Genomic DNA, 19701 nt, shown 5'->3' with positions numbered 1-19701 from the left:
AAGGGCAGGGAAGGAGGTAAATATCCCCTTCTGTCCATAACCTAGAAGACAAGTGGTACTTGAATTTCCTGATCAGGGTACCTGGACTGGTCTATTTTATAAAGATAATGCAGGTGTCAGCATGAGGCATGGAAAAAAAATCATGAAGAGATAGAGGCAGCTGTAATTAGGCAAGAGTTGATAAGGTCCTGAATTGGGGTTCCTTGAGGATTAGAATGGAAGCAGTCAGAAGAGGCTTTTCAAAGGTCAACCCAGCTGGCTGAGGAAGCCAACAGGATGCTAGCTGAAGAGGGAGAGGGAGGGAATGGAGGTGACTCCAGAGTTTTGAGCCTGGATGTGCCTAAAATGATGAAGATGCCACTAACCTAGGGGGGCAGAAAGCAGCAGGTTTGACGGGACACGAGTTCAGTTTAGTCACACTAAGTTTTAGGGGCTGTACGTCCTTATATCTAGGAGAAATCTTCGGCATCTAAGCAAGAAGAAATCAGGACAAAATGGTAAAATAAATACAATAATGGGTAGCAAATGAGTATGGATGTAAAGTACAAAGTTTTTAGAAATAAGAATATGAGGACACATGTTCAGTGAGTGGAAGAAATCTGAAATAATGAGTGGGGACCCTGTTTTGGTGGTGTAGGCCAGTGCTACTAAGAAGTTCTAGGTGAAATAAAAACTTTGCTCATAAGCAGGTATGTAGCATTTTCTTCTGTCACAAACTGTGGGGAATCTTTCAGAAAATCTTTGTTTGAAGCTTCCTGGAAAACTGATTCGGTCCCTGCCATATCTGCTCTGTCATTAAATATAGAATCTGAAACGCTGGAGTTACTTATCTGATACCTTTTATGAGCACTGCTTATGCACAAAACAGTCGTCTGTGTTCTCTTTAACGTGGTCAAATGAATATATTTTGGTATGTAAATTTCTTTTCTTAGTTTTAAAAACAAATTGCAAACAATTTTACAGAAAAGAAATCATATGTATAAAACAACTTGCTACAGCTTTTTGGATCTTTCTTCAATCCTTATTAGTGTACTACCCATGATTAATATGTTCCTTGTGGGATTGGCTGTGAATCATTGGTGTGTAAGTTGTTTAATGACCACATACTCCACCATCCCTTCTCATAACACCCTTTGCAACGTGACCTAGATGTTCTTCTCATCAAGGTATAGAGTCTGTTGCCGCCCCTCTTGAATTTCTGCTGGCTTGTGACTGGCTTTGATCAAGAGATTGCAGTTTCTGCTCTTGCCCCCTTGCAATGCTGCCACCATCCTGTGAAGAAGCTTGACCTAGTCTCCTTGCTATGAGAGAGTATGTAGAGAGAAAGGCCTACCTTTCGGCCAGCACCAAACTCCAGCCAGGTGAATGAAGCCGTCTAAGACCATCCAGCCCCAGTCGAGCTGCCAGATGACTGCAATCACAAGAGTGACCCCAGGTCAGGCCAGCTAAAACACCATGCAGCTAAATTCAGACCAAATTGCTAACCCACAGAAGTGTGAGCAAATAAAACGGCTGTTTTACACCACTAAATTTTAGGGAATTCCCTGGCAGTCCAGTGGTTAGGACTGCACTTTCACTTGTTGAGGGAGTGGGTTCAATCCCTGGCTGGGGAACTAAGATCCCACGAGCTGCATGGTGTGGCCAAAAGGAAAAAAAAAAAAAGCCACTAAATTATAGGTAGTTTGTAGGGCATAATAGATAACTGATATATTATATTTGCATTCTAATTTTGGAATTATTATTTTGATACAATTTTTTATGTATTTGACCAAGTTGCAAGACAATTTAAAATGGTTATATGCAATTCTATTGTATTCCTTTACCACAGTTTACTTAAACTTTTCCCAGTAATTGGACATTTGGTTTGTACTTTCCATTTTTGTGGATAATACTGTTCTAAACATGTTTTTACAAGTGCTCTCTAATTTTTTTCCCTGTTATTTTCTTAGGAAATTTTTTTTACCAAAAGTGGAATTGGTGGGTGAAATGATGTCAAGTATTAATTCTCATTACATACTGCCTGACTGCTTTCCAAAAGATTGTTATCAATTTACAGTGCAGCCAGCAATATATCTGTCTCTCCATACCCAGTTATCAAACTTTCTAAAAATTAAGCAATTTTTGTTTATTTTTAATTTTTTGGCTGTGTTGCGTGGCTTGTGGAATCTTAGTTCCCCAACCAGGGATTGAACCTGGGCCATGGCAGTGAAAGCGCTGAGTCCTAATCAGTGGACTGCCAGGGAATTCCCAGCAATTTTTAAATGAAGATGTAACATATATACAGCAAAGTATGCAAATCTTAACTATATGTCTTGATTAATATTTACAGAGAGAGAGAGAGAGAGAGAGAGAGAGAGGGAGGGAGGTAGATAGACAGAGATAGAATCCATGTAGTCCCCCCCAGATGAAGAATTGGAATGTTTCTGGCTCCCCAGCTATTTCTCTTGTGCTCCTTTCCAGTCAATACCACTGCCAGAAGTAACCACTATTCTGGTTTCCATCACTCTTTCCATCTACTTTTGCACTTTATATAAACAGAACCATGCAGATTGTATTCTCCTATGTCTGCCTTCTTTTGCTCATTATTATGTCTGTGAAATTCGTCCATGTTCTTGTTGTGTATGGCAGTGGCTCATTCTTTTTTCCTGGTAATATTATCCCTTGAGGATGCCACAATTTCCTTATCCATTCTTCCTTTGGTGGACATTTCAGTAATTTCAGTTTGGTGCTATTAAATAAAGTTTTTTAAACTTTTTTTCACTTATTTTAATAGTTCAATAGTTGTGTGTTGATACTTTAGAAGTGTTTCAATACTAATTTCTTCAATTACTATTGGAGTATAACAGAGGAGGGACTAGAGATGAGTCTGAATGAGTGAGCAGGGGCTAGATTATGAAGGACCTTGTAGGACATGCTGAGGAACTTGAACTTTGTGGCATGGACCGAGGGAAGTCACTGAGGGATTTGAAGCAAGAGAGGGAACTTATCAAACTTGCATTTTAGAAAAATGACTTTGGCAGTAGGGAGGAGAACGGATGGTTTGAGGAAAACCCTGAAGGTAGATTTCTGGGCAGAAGACTATGGTAATGGCACAGGTGAGAAATGAGCTGGGCCTGAACTAACACAGGAGCAACAAAACTTAGTGTGTGTTGATATTTGAGGGATGAGGAATTAGGAAGATCTAACGGCTGGGTAACTAGGGTGGCAGTAGATGCATTGACTAAGACAAGGAATGCAGATGGGAAGCAGGAGGAGATAGAACCATAGGAAAGATAATGAGTTTATTTTGTATTTGTTGAATTTGAGATATTTGTGGAATGTCCAGGTGGAGAGGACTATTTGTCAATTGGACGCGTAGGTCTAGAAGTCTGGAAGTGGTCCTGGTAGAGGCGGAGATTTGGGAGATCACCAGCACATAGGTAGAAGAAGAGATAAGGTAGATAAGGTTAGTTAGAATAGTCATTGAGGTGGAGGGGTGGGCAATGAGAAGCCAAAGAAGAAGCCTGAAGAAGAGAGGACCAAGGTAAATGGGAAAGCTGTGGCTCTTACAGTCCAGGGGTTAAAAATTTCAGAAAGAGAGTGTCTCAGAGAGGTAGGTGAGATAAGGACTGCATAATAACCTCTGGATTTGGAAACTAGATCATTGGTGAGCTTGCCACAGCCGTTTCAAAGGAATGATAGGAGTGGGTGCCAGATTGCTGCAAGTTGAGAAAATGGATGGCAGTAATTAGACTTTCCTCTTGAAAAATTCAGTTGCAGGTAAAAAGAAAGATGACATTATCAAGGCCAAGGTCAGTTTTCTTTTTTAATTGCCAGAGGTCTGAGCATGTTCATAGGCTATCAAGAGCAAGAGATTGAACAAGCATGAGAGGGAGGCAGTAACTGATGCAATAGGATCCTGGAGTTGGGACTGGGAGATGGAGATTATAGGTAGACATAGACGGATTGGATAGGAAGAGAGCCATCTCATCCTTTGAGACTGAAGGAAGGGCACTAAGACTCTCTCCCCCAAAACAGTCAATCATCAATCTGAGAGGACACCATCTTGCTTGGTTGTGTGCTTTGCCCCAGAGGCTTTCAGCAACATAGGTGTAGGTGGAATGTTGGATTCTCTTACGGTCGATCACTCTGATAATATCTAGTTTTTCAATATTTTAAGTAATGGCAAAAGTAGTTTTAATTAGTTCCTTTTTTCTTAAAAAAATATATTACTAATACATTTGAATGCCTGATCTCATTTCCCTCCCCTTTTTCTTTGAGGTAACCACTGTCCTGAAGTGGCAATATGTCATTCCCAAACAGCTAATGTATTTTCATTAAGTATGTCGTATCCATAACTAAAATACAACATTGTTTTGTATGTTTTAAGGCTTTTAATAAATTGTTATCATACTGTACTTATCATTCTGCAACTTGCTTCTTTTACTCATTATTAGATGTTTTAGATCTATCCATCTTGATCCATATGAATGAAATTAGCTCTGATTATTTAGCTGCTGTATGATTTTTCTTTGTATAAAATGCTACTATTTATGAATTCTCTAGTTTTGTTTCAAGTGTTTCATTATTACAAAAAATGAACATGTGCAAGATTTTCTTTATGATGATTGCCACACGAAAAGAGTGTGCATCCTATGTTTCGCTAGGTAATGTTTTACTAATGTCAATTAGATCAAGTCACTTAACAGTATTGTTGAACTCTTGTGTCTTTACTGACTTTTTGCCTGCTTGTTCTATCAACTACTGAAAGATATTAAACTCTTCAAACATGATTGTGGATTTGTCTATGTCTTCATTTAGTTCTGCAGTTTTTGCTTAGTGTATTTTGAAACTTTTTTATTAGGTGAGTACATATTATAATGTTCATGTCTTATTGATGAATTGATCCTTTTATCATGAAAATGTCCCTTTTAATTTTCTATTCATACTCTTTGTTTTGTGTCTATTTTGTCTGATACTAACATTGCCATTTCAGATTTATTATGATTAATGTTTGCATGGTGTATTTTATCCATCCTTTTACTTTCAACCTATGTGTGTATTTACATGTGAAGTACGTATGTTGTAAACAGCATTTAATTAGATCTTGATTTTTAAATCCAATCTGATAGCCTCTGCCTTTTAATTGGAATACTTAATCTATTTATATTTTAAATAATTTATATAAGTTTTAGAGACAGACTGTTGGGGTTCAAATCTCAGCTAGTCCACTTAAAGTCTGTATGACCTTGATGATGTTACCTAACCGTTTTTCCCTTTTTCTTTTTCCCTTCCTTCCTTCCCTCCCTCCCCTTTTTCTTCCTTCCTTTCTTTCTTTCTTCCTTCCTTCCTTCCTTCCTTTCTCTTTCTTTCTTTCTTTCTTTTCTTTCTTTCTTTCTTTCTTTCTTTCTTTCTTTCTTTCTTTCTTTCTTTCTTTCTTTCTTTCTGTTTCTTTTTTCCTTCTCTCTCTCTCTCTCTCTCTCTCTTTCTCTTTCTCTTTCTCTCTTTCTTGTTTCTTCATCTGTAAAACAGGATGATAGGATGAATAGTGGTACCTACCTGTTGGATTTTTATTGGAATACTATACATCATTAATACATGTAAAGTGCTCAGAGCTGTGTCTAGTACACAGTAACAATAAATGTTAGCTAAAATCTGGATTTGACATTTTGTTTGTAGGGATTTAAAGTTTTGTTTTAATATCTAAAATAGCTCTAAAAGACACCTCACAAAAATAATCAATTCCAAGTGATTTATATTTCAATCTCATCCAACAATTATGGAAAAATCTATGTTGACATTTGGCTAGTCAATTTTCATCTTCCCTAATGACAATCAATTGTTCCTGCAAGCTAATCGGAATATGCTACATTTACATTTTAAATAAATGTGTTCAAAACCCACTAGAGTGCTTTAGAAACTTTTAAATAGGTTAGAAAATCCTGTTGAAAAGTTTTTACCTTTTTTAAATTAACTATAGAGATAGAGTTATAAAAAAATAATTGATAGACTTTATTTTTAGAACAGTTTTAGGTTTAGAGAAACATATATCTTCTTTATCCAACCCCCTCCTCCCCAGTTTTATTACTAACATCTTGCATTAGTGTGATGCATTTGTTAACAATTGATACATGAATATTGATACATTATTATTAACTAAGGACATAGTTTACATTAGGGTTCATTCTTTGTGTTGTATGATTCTATGTGTTTTGAAAAATGTATAATGAAATGTATCCATTACAGTATCATACAGAGTAGTTTCACCGTCCTGACGATTCTCTGTGCTCCTCCTGTTCGTCCTTCCCTCTTTTCCCGAGAATCCTGATTTTTTACTGTCTCTATTCTTCCTTTTCTAGAATGTTGTATAGTTGGGATCATACAGTATGCAGGCTTTTCAGACTGGCTTCTTCCACTTAGAAATACGCATTTAAGGTTACTCCATGTCTTTTCATGGCTTCATAGCTCATTACTTTTTATGATGAAAAATACTCTATTGTATAAATATACCACAGTTTGTTTATATATATACCTACTGAAGGACATCTGGGTTACTTCCAAGTGTTTGCAGGTATCAATAAGCTTGCTATAAACACGTGCACAAGTTTTGATGTGAATTTGTTTTTAACTCATTAGGTAAATATCAAGGAGTGCAACTGCTGGATTGTATGGTAAGAGTATGTTTTGTTTTGTAAGAAACTGCTGAACTGTCTTCCAGAGTGGCTATACAGTCATTGAGCTCCATAGAGACAGCGCCTGGGCAAGTGAGAGCCGGACAGGAACTGGGCAACTCTGTGCCTCACTGAGGAAAAATACTTAAACATGGGCAAAGGAGATCCTAAGAAGCCGAGAGGCCAAATGTCATCATATGCATTCTTTGGAAAACTTGCTAGGAGGGGCACAAGAAGAAGCACTCAGATGTTTTAGTTAACTTCTCAGAGTTTTCTAACAAGTGCTCAGAGAGGTGGAAGACCATGTCTGCTAAAGAGAAAGGAAAATTCAATGACATGGTAAAGGCAGACAAGGCCTGTTATGAAAGAAAAATGAAAACTTCTATCCCTCCTAAAGGGAAACACAAAAGAAGTTCAAGGATCCCAATGCACCTAAGAGGTCTCCTTCAGCCTTTTTCTTGTTTTGTCCTGAGTATTGTCCAAAAATCAAAGGAGAACATCCTGGCCTATCCATTGGTGATGTTGCAAAAAAACTGGGAGAGATGTGGAGTAACACTGCTGCAGATGAAAAGCAGCTTTATGAGAAGTTTCCTAAGCTGAAGGAAGAGTACAGAAAGTATATTGCTGCATAAGGAGCTAAAGGGAAGCCTGATGCAGCAACAAAGGGAATTGTCAAGGCTGAAAAAAGAAAGAAAAAGAAGGAAGAAGAGGAAGATGAGGATGAAGAGGAAGAAGAAGATGATGAATAAGTTGGTTCTAGTGCAGTTTTTTTTTCTTGTCCATGAAGTATTTAACCCCCCTGTACAAAACTCACCCCTTTTAAAGAAAAAAATTGAAAGGTAAGGCTGTGTATGATTTGTTTTTGAACTGTACAGTGCCTTTTTTTGTACAGTTAACACACTACTGAATGTGTATTTAGATAGCTGTGTCCTGGTGGTACTTTCCACAGCCACTCACCTTGCCTGGTACGGTATGGGGGTTGTAAATTGGCAAGGAAATTTAGAGCAGGTTCTTGTTGGTGCACAGCACAAATTAGTTATATATGGGGATGGTAGTTTTTCATCTTCAGTTGTCTCTGATGCAGCTTATATGAAATAATTGTTCTGTTAACTGAATACCACTCGGTGATTGCAAAAGAAAGAAAAAAAGTTGCAGCTCTTTTGTTGACATTCTGAATGCTTCTAAGTAAATACATTTTTTTACTAGGAAAAAGCAAACAAAACCAAAGCAAAACAAAAACTCTACAAAGTGACTGTACCATTTTGTACTCCCACCCCCAATGTGTTCCTGTTGTTCTACAACTTCGTCAGCATTTGGTGTTGTCAATGTTTTGATTTTAGCCAATCTAATCGGTGTGTAGTGGCATCTCATTGGTTTTAATTTGCAATTTCCTTATGACATATAATGGTGAGCATATTTTCATATGCTTATTTGATATCTGTATGTCTTTTTGGTGATGTGTCTGCTCGATCTTTTTTTAAATTTTTTATTATATTTTTTGGCTGTGTTGGGTCCCCACTGCTGCACACAGGCCCCCCCAGTTGCACCGAGCGGGGGCCACCCTTCGCCGCAGTGCACAGGCCTCTCACAGCAGTGGTCTCTCTTGTTGCAGAGCACGGGCTCCAGGCGTGCAGGCCCCAGCAGTTGCGGCACGTGGGCTTAGTAGTTGTGGTTCGCGGGCTCCAGAGCGCAGGCTCAGCAGCTGCAGCACGGGGGCCCAGCCGCTCCGCGGCCTGTGGGATCCTCCCAGACCAGGGCTCGAACCCGTGTCTCCCACGTTGGCAGGCGGATTCCCAACCACTGTGCCACCAGGGAAGCCCTCTGCTCGATCTTTTGCCCATTTTACAATTGGGTTGTCTTCTTATTGTTGAGTTTTAAGAGTTCTTTGTATATTTTGGATACATGTCATTTATCAAGTATGTGTCTTGCAAATATTTTCCCCTAGTCTTTTTGACTTGTCTTTTCATTCACTTAGTGTCTTTCCCTGACCAGAAGTTTTTAATTTTTTTGAAGTTCAACTTCACAGTTTTTTCTTTCATGGATTGTGCTGATTTTTTCTTCTGTTATCTTCTAGAAGTTTTATAGTTTGCATTTTACCTTTAGACTTAGGATCCTTTTTGAGTTAATTTTTGTGAAAGACGTAAGGTATATGCCCAGATTCTTTTTTTTCCATGTGGATGTCCAGTTGTTCCAGCATTATTTGTTGAAAAGACTATCCTTTTTCCATTGAATTGTCTTTGCTCCTTTGTCAAAGATCAGTTGACTATATTGTGTGATTCTATTTCTGGGCTCTCTATTTCTTTACATTGACCTATTTATCTCTTCTTCTGCCAAATATCATACTGTCTTGATTACTGTAGCTTTACCATAAGTCTTAAAGTTTTGTAGTGTCAGTTTTCCAACTTTGTTCTTTTTTTTTTTGGCCACATGCAGCTTGCAGGATCTTAGTTCCCCAACCAGGGGTTGAACCCAGGCCTCTGCAGTGAAAGTGCCAAATCCTAACCACTGGACCACCAGGGAACTCCCTGTTCTTCTTTTCAATATTGTGTTGGCTATTCTGAGTCTTTTGTCTCTCTAAACATTAGAATCTGTCTGTCAACATCCATAAAATAACTTGGGATTTTGATTGTGATTGCATTGATCTCAAGTATGAAAAACTGACATCTTAATAATATTGATCTCCTTTCCACAATTCTTTTATAAGAGTTTTGTAGTTTTCTTTAAATAGCTCTGTTCATATTCTGTTAGATTTATACCTAAGTATGTCCTTCTGAGGGGGGAGGGTGCTAATGTAAATGGTGTATTTTTTTTTTTTTTTGCGGTACGCGGGCCTCTCACTGTTGTGGCCTCTCCTGTTGCGGAGCACAGGCTCCGGACGCGCAGGCTCAGCGGCCATGGCTCACGGGCCCAGCCGCTCCGCGGCATGTGGGATCCTCCCGGACCGGGGCACGAACCCGTGTCCCCTGCATCGGCAGGCAGACTCTCAGTCACTGCGCCACCAGGGAAGCCCAATGGTGTAATTTTTAAATTTTAAAATTCCAATTGGTTATTGCTGGCACATACCAAAGCAATTGACTGTTTTTTGGAAGTGTAGCTGATTTACAATATTGTGTTAGTTTCAGGTGTACAGCAAAGTGATTCAGTTACATATATTTTTTCAGATTCTATTCCATCACAGGTTATTACAAGATATTGAATATAATTCCCTGTGTTATACAGTGAATCCTTATTGCTTATCTGTTTTATGTATAGTAGTTTGTATGTTAATTCCATACTCCTAATTTGTCCCTCCCTCCCTTCCTCTCCATTTTGGTAACCATAAGTTTGTTTTCTATGTCTCTGAGTCTGTTTCTGTTTTGCATATAGATTCATTTGTATCATTTTTTAGATTCAGCATATAAGTAATATCATATAGTATTTATCTTTCTTTGTCTGACTTACTTCACTAAATATAATATTCTCTAGGTCCATCTATGTTGCTGCAAATGGCAATATTTCATTCTTTTTATGGCTGAGTAATATTCCATTGTATATGTGTATATATATATATATACACACACATATATATACACACACATATGTATATAAATATATATGTATGTACATGTGTGTATATATATAAATATATATATACACACATATACATACCACATCTTCTTTATCCATTCATCTGTTGATTGACATTTAGGGTGCTTCCATGTCTTGGCTATTGTAAATAGTGCTGCTATGAACATTGGGGTGCAAGTATCTTTTTGAATTACAGTTTTTGTTTTATGTTTTTCTGGAAATATACTCAGGAGTGGGATTGCTGGATCATACGGTAACTCTAGTTTTGGTTTTTTAAGGAACTTCCATACTGTTTTCCATAGTGGCTGCACCAATTTACATTCCCACTAACAATGTAGGAGGGCTCCCTTTACTCCACACCCTCTCCAGCATTTATTATTTATACACTTTTTGATGAAAGCCATTCTGACCAGTGTGAGGTGATACCACATTGTGCTTTTGATTTTCATTTCTTAAATAATTAGCGATATTGAAAGCACATTTTCAAGTGCTTTTTGGCCATCTGTATGTTTTCTTTGGAGAAATGCCTATTTAGGTCTTCTGCCCATTTTTTAATTAAGTTGTTTGTTTTTGCAATATTGAGTTGTATGAGCTGTTTGTATATTTTGGATATTAACCCTTTGGATATTAACCCTTTGTCAGTCACATCGTTTGCAATACCTATCTATAGGTGATTTTTTGTTTTGTTTTGTTAATGGTTTCCTTTGCTGTGCAAAGCAACTGACTTTTGTATGTTAACCTTATGTTTGGCAACTTTGCTATAATCTCTTATTAATTCCAGGGATTTGGGATTTTGTTGTTGTTGTTGCTACCGTGTCAATTCTTTGAGATTTTCTGCGTAGATAGTCATGTCATCTGCACGAACAAAGTTTTATTTCTTCCTTCTTGGCCTGTATGCTTTTTCTTTACTCTTCTTGCCTTATTGCTTTAACAAGGACTTTTAGTACAATTTGAATAGGAGTGGTGAGAGGAGACATCGTTGCTTAGTTCCTGATCTTAGAGGGAGAGTCTAGCTTTCCACCAGTAAGTATGATGTTAGCTACAGGTTTATTATACATATTCTTCATCAAGCTTAGGAAGTTCCTCTCTATTCCTAGTTTGCTGAGTTTTTATTATAAATGGGTGTTGGATTTTGTTGAGTGTTCTTTCCGCATTTCATCATATGATGTTTCTTCTTTAGTGTGCTGATGTGGTAGATTATATTGACTGATTTTCAAATATTGAGCAAGCTCCGCAAACCTGGAGTAATAAATCCCACTTGGCCATAGTGTATACATTTTAAAAATACAGTTTTGGATTCTATTTGTTAACATTTTATTGAGAATTTTTGCACCATTATTCATGAGAGATATCACCGTGTAGTTTTTTTTTTTTTTCCTTCTTGTAATATATTTCTCTGGTTTGGGTAATTGGTTAGGGTAATGCTGGCCTCACAGAATGAGTTAGGAAGTATTCCCTCTATTTCTATTTTCTGGAAGAGATTATAGAGAATTGGTATAATTTCTTCCTTAGATATTTGGTAAAATTCACCAGGGAAACAATCTAGACCTGGTGCATTCTGTTTTGAAAGTTCATTAATTATTGATTGAATTTTTTAAATAGATTTAGGCCTACTCATATTGCCTATTCCTCCTTCTGTGAGTTTTGGTAGATTGTGTATTTCAAGAAATTGGTCCATTTCATTCAAGTTATCAGATTTGTGGGCACAGAGTTGTTCAAAACATGCTGAGTAAAAGAAGCCATTCACAAAAGGACATATGTCATATGATTACATTCATATGAAATAAAATTCATAAAGATAGAAAGCCTATTCATGGTTGCCAGGGTCTTGGGGAAGAGGAGTAAGGAGTGCTCAACTTCTCTTTTTGCTGAATGTTACTTCTCTCCCTCCTTACAGGTATTGCTCCCAAGCACACTCTCCAATATCTTCCGTACACAGATCTCTGTCTCAGAGCCTGTTTCCCAGAGAACCAAAGTGCAACATTATAAGTTTACACTATTGCTAGCAGAATATAAGAGCTCCTGGGTCTTACATCCTTGCCAGCATGTGGCATTATCAGACTTACTAACTTATGCAAACTCAAAGATGTGGAATGTTCTCACATTGTTTTATTTTGTGCTTCTCTGATTACTAGTAAGGGTGAACATCTCTTTAATCTTTTCTTGGCCACTCCAATTTTTCCTTCTGTGAATCAACTGGATAAATGTTTTTCTTTCTTTCCTTCTTACTTCCTTTAAGTTTTCTAAATCTTGTTGCATAAACTTTTTTTCCAAATACCTTTTTTATTACAAAGTATCATATGTTCTTTGCAGAAAATGTAAAACACACACATACACACAACAGAGAAAGAGATAAATAAAAGTTATATGTAACCCCAGCTCCCAATGATAACTAGTAAGTAATACAGTAGTCCCCCCTTATCCAAGGGGGATACATTCCAAGAACCCCAGTGGATGCCTGAAATCTCGGATAGTACCAAACCCTATGTATACTACATTCTTTCCTATCCATACATGTGATAAAGTTTAACTTATAAATTGGGCAACCTCAGAGATTAACAACAATATTACTAATATAATAGAACAATACACTGTCATAAAAGTTATATGAATATGGTCTCTCTCTCTCTCGAAATATCTTATTGTATTGTAGGTATTTTCAAACTGTGGTTGATTGCTGGTCACTGAAAACTGGGGAAAGCAAAACAGAAATTAAGGGGAGACTACTGCATTTTGGCTTACATCATTTCCCTATACGTGTATTTATTGGTTGCAATATCTTCATCCTCATTTTGGGCATTCTTAATTTGTGTACTTTCTGTGCTCTAAAAAAATTAGTTGGGCTGATAGTTTACCTGTATTTTATTCTTCAAAGAGCTAATTTTAAGTTTTATTTATCTTTCATACTAAGTTATCATTTTCCAATACCATATTTCTACTTTTAAATTTATTACTATACCTTTCCTAGTTTCCTTTTCTATTTTTCTAAAATATAATTTGACTAATTGGGTTTCTCTTTTCTCTCTTTTTGTCAGTGTAAGCATCTGAAGGAAACATATTGTTTTTGGCTCTATTCCAGTGATTTTAAAATGTTTTATCTAGGATTTCCATTGTTTAAAAATATGCCATTATTATTTCTGGACTTTCTGAAGAGAATATTCACTTTTAACAAATTTTTGTCATTTACTCACATAATTTGGTATACGTATAAAATTTTATATATATATATATATACACACACACACACACACACACACACACATAATTCTCTGTAGAATTTAAGCTTATTTAAGATTATTGTATAGTTCTTATAAAAGACTAATGGACTTGAGCTTTTGGCCAACATGGAGTAATGGGAAATGGATTTACCCTCCCACCTGAAGCAACAACAGCAGAACCAGACAAAATATTTGAAACAATAATTTTCAATATTGCACACTGGCAATGAAAGAAGGTGATTCCTGAGAGATAAGAAAAAAATGAGTTAGGCCCTGTAATTGTCCCGGCTTTTTACCTTTAGAGAGTTTCCAGTCTAGAGCATAGAAAGGGGATTCACTGGACTCCCTGAATGGAGGAAATGAAGCTGAGAGTCTGGAGAGACCAAGATGGCTATACATTACAGGACAGAGTACCAGAGAGATAGAGAAAGAGAACCCTGAAGATCTTTAGAATGTCCCTCTTGAGTATTGAGCAGAGTGCTAATCAGTGCATATGTATAAGGAAATTACTCAAGGCTTGGGAATTAACCATCCAAAAGGATTAGAGAAACTCACAGAGGGCCGGGAATAGGACCTGTTCCCATTAGCCAAACTGAATAGTCTCATAATTTATGGCATGTTGGGTAGAGTACTCGAAAGGATCTTACCTCAGTAGTAAAAAATAACTAACCTTTGACTAAACATGGCCCTGGTCTCACCTAACAATTGTAAAAGAAAGACCTGAAAGGATCAAAGTGTTTCCAATTATCTTAAGTGCATTTCAGAACAAAGTTCAAGAATATTCACAGGAATAAAAATAGCCACCTCCCAACAAGGCAAAATTCACAATGTTTGGCATCCAGTCAAGGATTACTAGACATACAAAGAAGCAGGAAAATATGGCCCTTGATGAGGATTGAATCAATAAAACAAAACTAAACTAGAACTTACACAGCTGTTAGATTAGCAGCCAATGACATTAAAAGAGTTATTATAGGAGATATGGGGATATATGTATAGCTCATTCACTTTGTTATAAAGCAGAAACAAACATACCATTGTAAAGCAATTATACTCCAATAAAGATGTTAAAAAAAGAGTTATTATAACTGTGTTCCATATGTTCAAAAACTTAAGTAGAAACATAAAATATATTAAAAAAATACCTAATTGAATATGTAGAGATGAGTACTATAATATCTAAGGTGATAAATACACTGGATGTCATTAATGGCAGATTATAAATTGACATAAAGAAGATTAGTGAACATCAAGGCATAGCAATAGAAACTATCCAAACTGAAGCATAGATTTAAAAAATAATTCAAGAAAAAAGGAACAGAAAATCAGTGATCTTTGGGGCAACTTCAAGTAGCCTAATATAAATGTAATTGGAGTCCTCAATGGAGACAGGGTGGGGATCTGCAAAATATTTGAAGAAGCAATGGTCAAACTTTTTTTTTCATATTTGATGAAAATTATAAATTCAAAGATTCAAGTAGCTTGACAAATCTCAAACACAAGAAATATAAAAAAACTACACCAAGGTACATCATTATCAGTTCACAAAAAAAACTGATAAAAGCAACCAAAGAAAAGATACAAGTTATGTAGAAAGACACAAAGAAGCATCAGATTTCTCTTTGGAAACAATGCAAGTTAGATGGCAGAGAGTAGCGTGTTTAATATACTAAAAGAAAAAAAAAATCTGTCAGCCTAGGGACTTCCCTGGTGGTCCAGTGGTTAAGATTTCACCTTCCAATGTAGGGCGTAATGGTTTAATCCCTGGTTGGGGAACTAAGATCCCACATGCCACACAGTCAAAAAAAAAAAAAACAACCCAGAAAACAAAAAACCCAGGCAATATAAAGACTTTTTGAAATATATAGGAAATGAAAGGATTAATCACCAGCAGACCAAGACTGAAATAAATGTTAAAGGAAGTCCTTCAAACAGAAGGAAAAATGTATCAGGTGGAAATATAAATCTATGTAAAGGAATGAAAAACACTGGAAATGGTAACTATATGGGTAAATATTTGCCCTTTTTTCTTATTTAAATATCTTTAAAAGATAACTGTTTAAGAAAACATAAGAACAATGCATTGTGGGGTTTCTAATACACGTATTAACTCTAATACATGACAACAGTAGCATAAAAGCCAGGAGCTAAGAAGTAGAAGTATACTATTTTAAGGTTTGTATACTGTACATAAAGTGGCATAATATCACTTCAAGGTAGACTGTGATGCATCAAGGGAAATATACTATAGACATTAAATCAACCATTGAACAACAGAAAAAGTAATAGCCAAGACCCAACTCAAGATATAAAAAGGAATCAAAAAATCCTCAATACAAAGAAAATGAAGAAAAGGAGAACAAGGTACATACAGGGCAATTAGAAAAGACGTGTCAGAATGATAGACTTAAACCTAACTATATCAATAATTACAAAAGCATGAGGGAATTTCTTCAACCTGATAAAGGGCATCTAAAAAAAATCTACAGCTGCTGTCATACTTAGTGGTGAAAGCCTGAATACTTTCTCCCTAAGATCAGGAACAGACAAGGATGTGCATTCTCACCACTGTTATTCAACTTGGTACTGGAAAGTACAGCCAATGAAATCAGGCAAGAAAAAGAAATAAAATGAATCCAGATTGAAAAGAAAAGAGTAAAACTATTGTTATTTGCAGACATGATCGTTTAGGAAATCCAATGGAGTTTGCAAAAGAGGTATTAGAAGTGATCATTGATTAGAAGTGAGTTTATTAGCAAGGTTGTAGGATATAAAGTCAATATACAAAATTCAATTCTATTTCCATACATGGTCAAAGAACAATTGGAAACTGAAAAAACTTTTAAAAGACCACTTATATTTGCATAAAGAATATGAAATACTTAGTGATTAACCTGAAAAAGAGATGTATAACAGCTGTATTCTGAAAATTACAAAATATTGCTGAGAAAGATTTAAAAAGATCTAAATAAAGGAAGAGACACACCTTGTTCATGGGTTGGAAGACTCAATATTGTTAAGATGCCAACGGTCCCCAAATTGATTTATATATTAAATGCAATCTCAGCCAAAATCCCAATAGGCTTTTTCTGTAAACATTGATAAGCTGATTATAAAATTCATATGGAAATACAAAGTACCTAGAAAGCCAAACAACTCTGTGAAAGGAGAATGAAGTTGAAGAACTTCCACTACTTGAATTCAAGACATTGTAAAACTACAGTAATCTAGACAATATGGAACTGGTATCAAGACAGACAAACAGGGGCTTCCCTGGTGGCACAGTGGTTAAGAATCCGCCTGCCAATGCAGGGGACACGGGTTCGAGCCCTGGTCTGGGAAGATCCCCCATTGCCGCGGAGCAATTAAGCCCATGCAACACAACTACTGAGCCTGCACTCTAGAGCCCGTGAACCACAACTACTGAAGCCCGTGCGCCACACCTACTGAAGCCCATGCGCCTAGAGCTTGTGCTCTGCAACAAGCCACTGCAATGAGAAGCCCATGCACCACAAAGAAGAGTAGCCCCTGCTCACTGCAACTAGAGAAAGCCCGCATGCAGCAATGAAGACCCAATGCAGCCAAAAATAAATAAAATAAAATTTTTAAAATACTTTTAAAAAAAAGATAGACAAACAGATGAATGGAAAGAACATAGAGGCCCAAAATAGACCCACACATACATAGACAACTGATTTTTCACAAACATCCAAAGAAATTACATTTCTTTTCAACAAATTCTGCTGGAACAATTGGATAACCATATGCCAAAAAAAGAAAGAAAGAAAGAAAGAAAAGAACTTTGATCCATACCTCACACTACGCAGAAAAATTAATTGATGCTAGTTCATAGAACTAAATGCAGAACCTAAAACTATAAATCTTCTAGAAGAATATATGGAAGAAACTCTTGTGATTTGGGGTTAGGCAAAGATTTCATGGAAACAACACCAAAAGCACAATCCATAAAAGAAAAAAAAATTGATTTTGCCAAAATCAAGAACTTCTGCACTTTGGAAAACAGTGGTAAGAGAGTGAAAAGACAAGGCACAGTCTTGGAGAAGCATTTGTAAGTTACATATCTGATAAAGGACTTGTGTCCAGGATATATAAATACTCTCAAGATTACTAGAATTCTTTTAAAAACCTGACAACTGATAAAAAATGGGCAAAAGAAGATACGTCACTAAAGAAGATACACAGATGGCAAATAAGCATATGAAAAGATGCTTAAAAATCATTAGCATTAGGGAAATGCAAATTTAAAATCACGAGATATTGCTATGCCTCAATTAGAATGTCTAATTTAAAAGACTGTCCATACCAAGTGTTGGCAAGGATGTGGAGGAGCTATACCTCCTACATTCTGCTGGTAGGAATGAAATATGGGACTAGCACTTTGAAAAACACTTTGTCAGTTTCTTAAAACTTAAGCATACACTTACTATATAACCTAGTCATTCAATTCCTAGGCATTTACCTAAGAGAAATTAAAGTGTATGTCCATACAATGACTGGTGCACAAATATTCATACCAGCTTTATTTGTAATAGCCTCAAACTGGAAACAACTCAAATGTCCATCAAAGGTGAATGGATAAACAAATTGTGGTATATCCATACAACAGAAAACTACTGAGCAATAAAAATGAATGAATTGATCATACAAGTTATAACATGGATGAATCTCAAAATAATTATGCTGAGTAAGAGGCCAGGCAAAAAGAGTACATACTGTATAATTCCATCCATATAAAACTCTAGAAAATGTGAAGTAATTTATAGTGACAGGAAGTAGATCATGTGGATGGGCAGGAGGCAGGGCAGTGCAGGAGAGATTACGGAGGGGCACAAGGAACATTTTTGGGGTGATGGGTGTGCTCATTGTGTGGATTGTGGTGATGTTTTCATGGGTGTATACATATCTCAAAACTTGTCAAATTGTACACATTAAATACATGCAGTTTATTGTATGTTAACTATACCTCAATACAGCTATTTTAAAATTCCATTATTATAGTCTGTATTTCTTCTTTTTTATGAGTTTTTAAAAAAATTTATTTGTTTTATTTATTTATTTTTGGCTGTATTGGATCTTCGTTGCTGCGGGCAGGCTTTCTCTAGTTGCGGCGAGCGGGGGCTACTCTGTTGCAGCGCACGGGCTTCTCATTGCAGGGGCTTGTCTTGTTGCAGAGCACAAGTTCTAGGCATGTGGGCTCAGCAGTTGTGGCTCGCAAGCTCTAGAGCGCAGGCTTGGTAGTTGTGGCACACGGGCTTAGCTGCTCCATGGCATGTGGGATTTTCCCGGACCAGGGATCGAACCCATGTCCCCTGCATTGGCAGGCCGATTCTTAGCCACTGCACCACCAGGGAAGCCCCTATATTTCCTCTTTGAAGAGAACTTTTGTAAAAATAATGTTTTACTATTTTCCCTTATGGTTACTTAAAAAAATTACTTGAAACTGTATAAAGTCATTTATAGAATTGATACTCTTTATGCTTATCGCGTAGTTCCTATAAAAGATTCATTTGAATCTTTTCATCTGAAAGGAAGTACCTTTATAGACTTTTTCAATCAGTTACATTTTATTCATTGTATTGTTCAAATCTACTGTATCTTTGTTAAATTTCTTTATTATAATCTTTTGAAAATGCAGAGTTCATATCTTTTATTATAATTAGACTTTCATTTATTGCTTCATTTATGATCGATTATTCTTTCAAATATGCTTGACTCGGGGTGGGAGAATGGTGGGAATGAGTTTTTCTTTGATCATTATTCTTTGGAGGCAGCTTGAACTTTCTTGACCTTTAAGTTGTTTGTTTGTTTGATTCAGAAATTTTTTCTTCAGTTATTTCCTTAAGTGTGTATTTTGTTTGCCTTTTCTTTATTGTCTTGTATACGTCTATGTCTTGCCAATTAGAGCTTAGACACACAGACCTACATCATTTTAAGAAGAGATTTCTGGTACCATGATCCTCTAATCTCCTCAATTTATAGTTCAGGAAACAAAGTCACAGAGAAGTAAGTGTCCTACCTAAGGCCAAACAACTGGAAAAACTGGGCTGGAACACCAAACTTTTGATTCCATGTTCCATGCCCTTTGTACTTCATCATCTTTCTCTTTCTACTATGGGCTGTCAATTTCACTTTAATGGCTCTCTGCTTAATCTGCCCCATGATTTGACACTGATGCTTTCATTAGTCTTTTTTCCCATTTATTAATTATTTGCTATGTTGCTGCATTTCTCTGAGAGGAGCAAACC

At 36.5% G+C, this 19701-nt stretch overlaps 1 protein-coding gene and 1 pseudogene across 2 annotated transcripts in view; one reads left to right on the top strand and one right to left on the bottom strand.

Annotated features, from left to right (window-relative positions):
• The window catches only part of RNF103 (ring finger protein 103), a 101504-nt gene that overhangs the window by 55101 nt on the left and 26702 nt on the right, over nt 1-19701 (bottom strand). The gene's annotated exons all lie outside the window — the stretch shown is intronic.
• LOC101325434 (high mobility group protein B1 pseudogene) lies at nt 6802-7399 on the top strand (annotated as a pseudogene).

The sequence above is a fragment of the Tursiops truncatus genome, chromosome 14, assembly GCF_011762595.2.
Source record: "Tursiops truncatus isolate mTurTru1 chromosome 14, mTurTru1.mat.Y, whole genome shotgun sequence".
Taxonomy (NCBI): domain Eukaryota; kingdom Metazoa; phylum Chordata; class Mammalia; order Artiodactyla; family Delphinidae; genus Tursiops; species Tursiops truncatus.
This window is presented reverse-complemented; position numbering and strand designations above follow the sequence as displayed.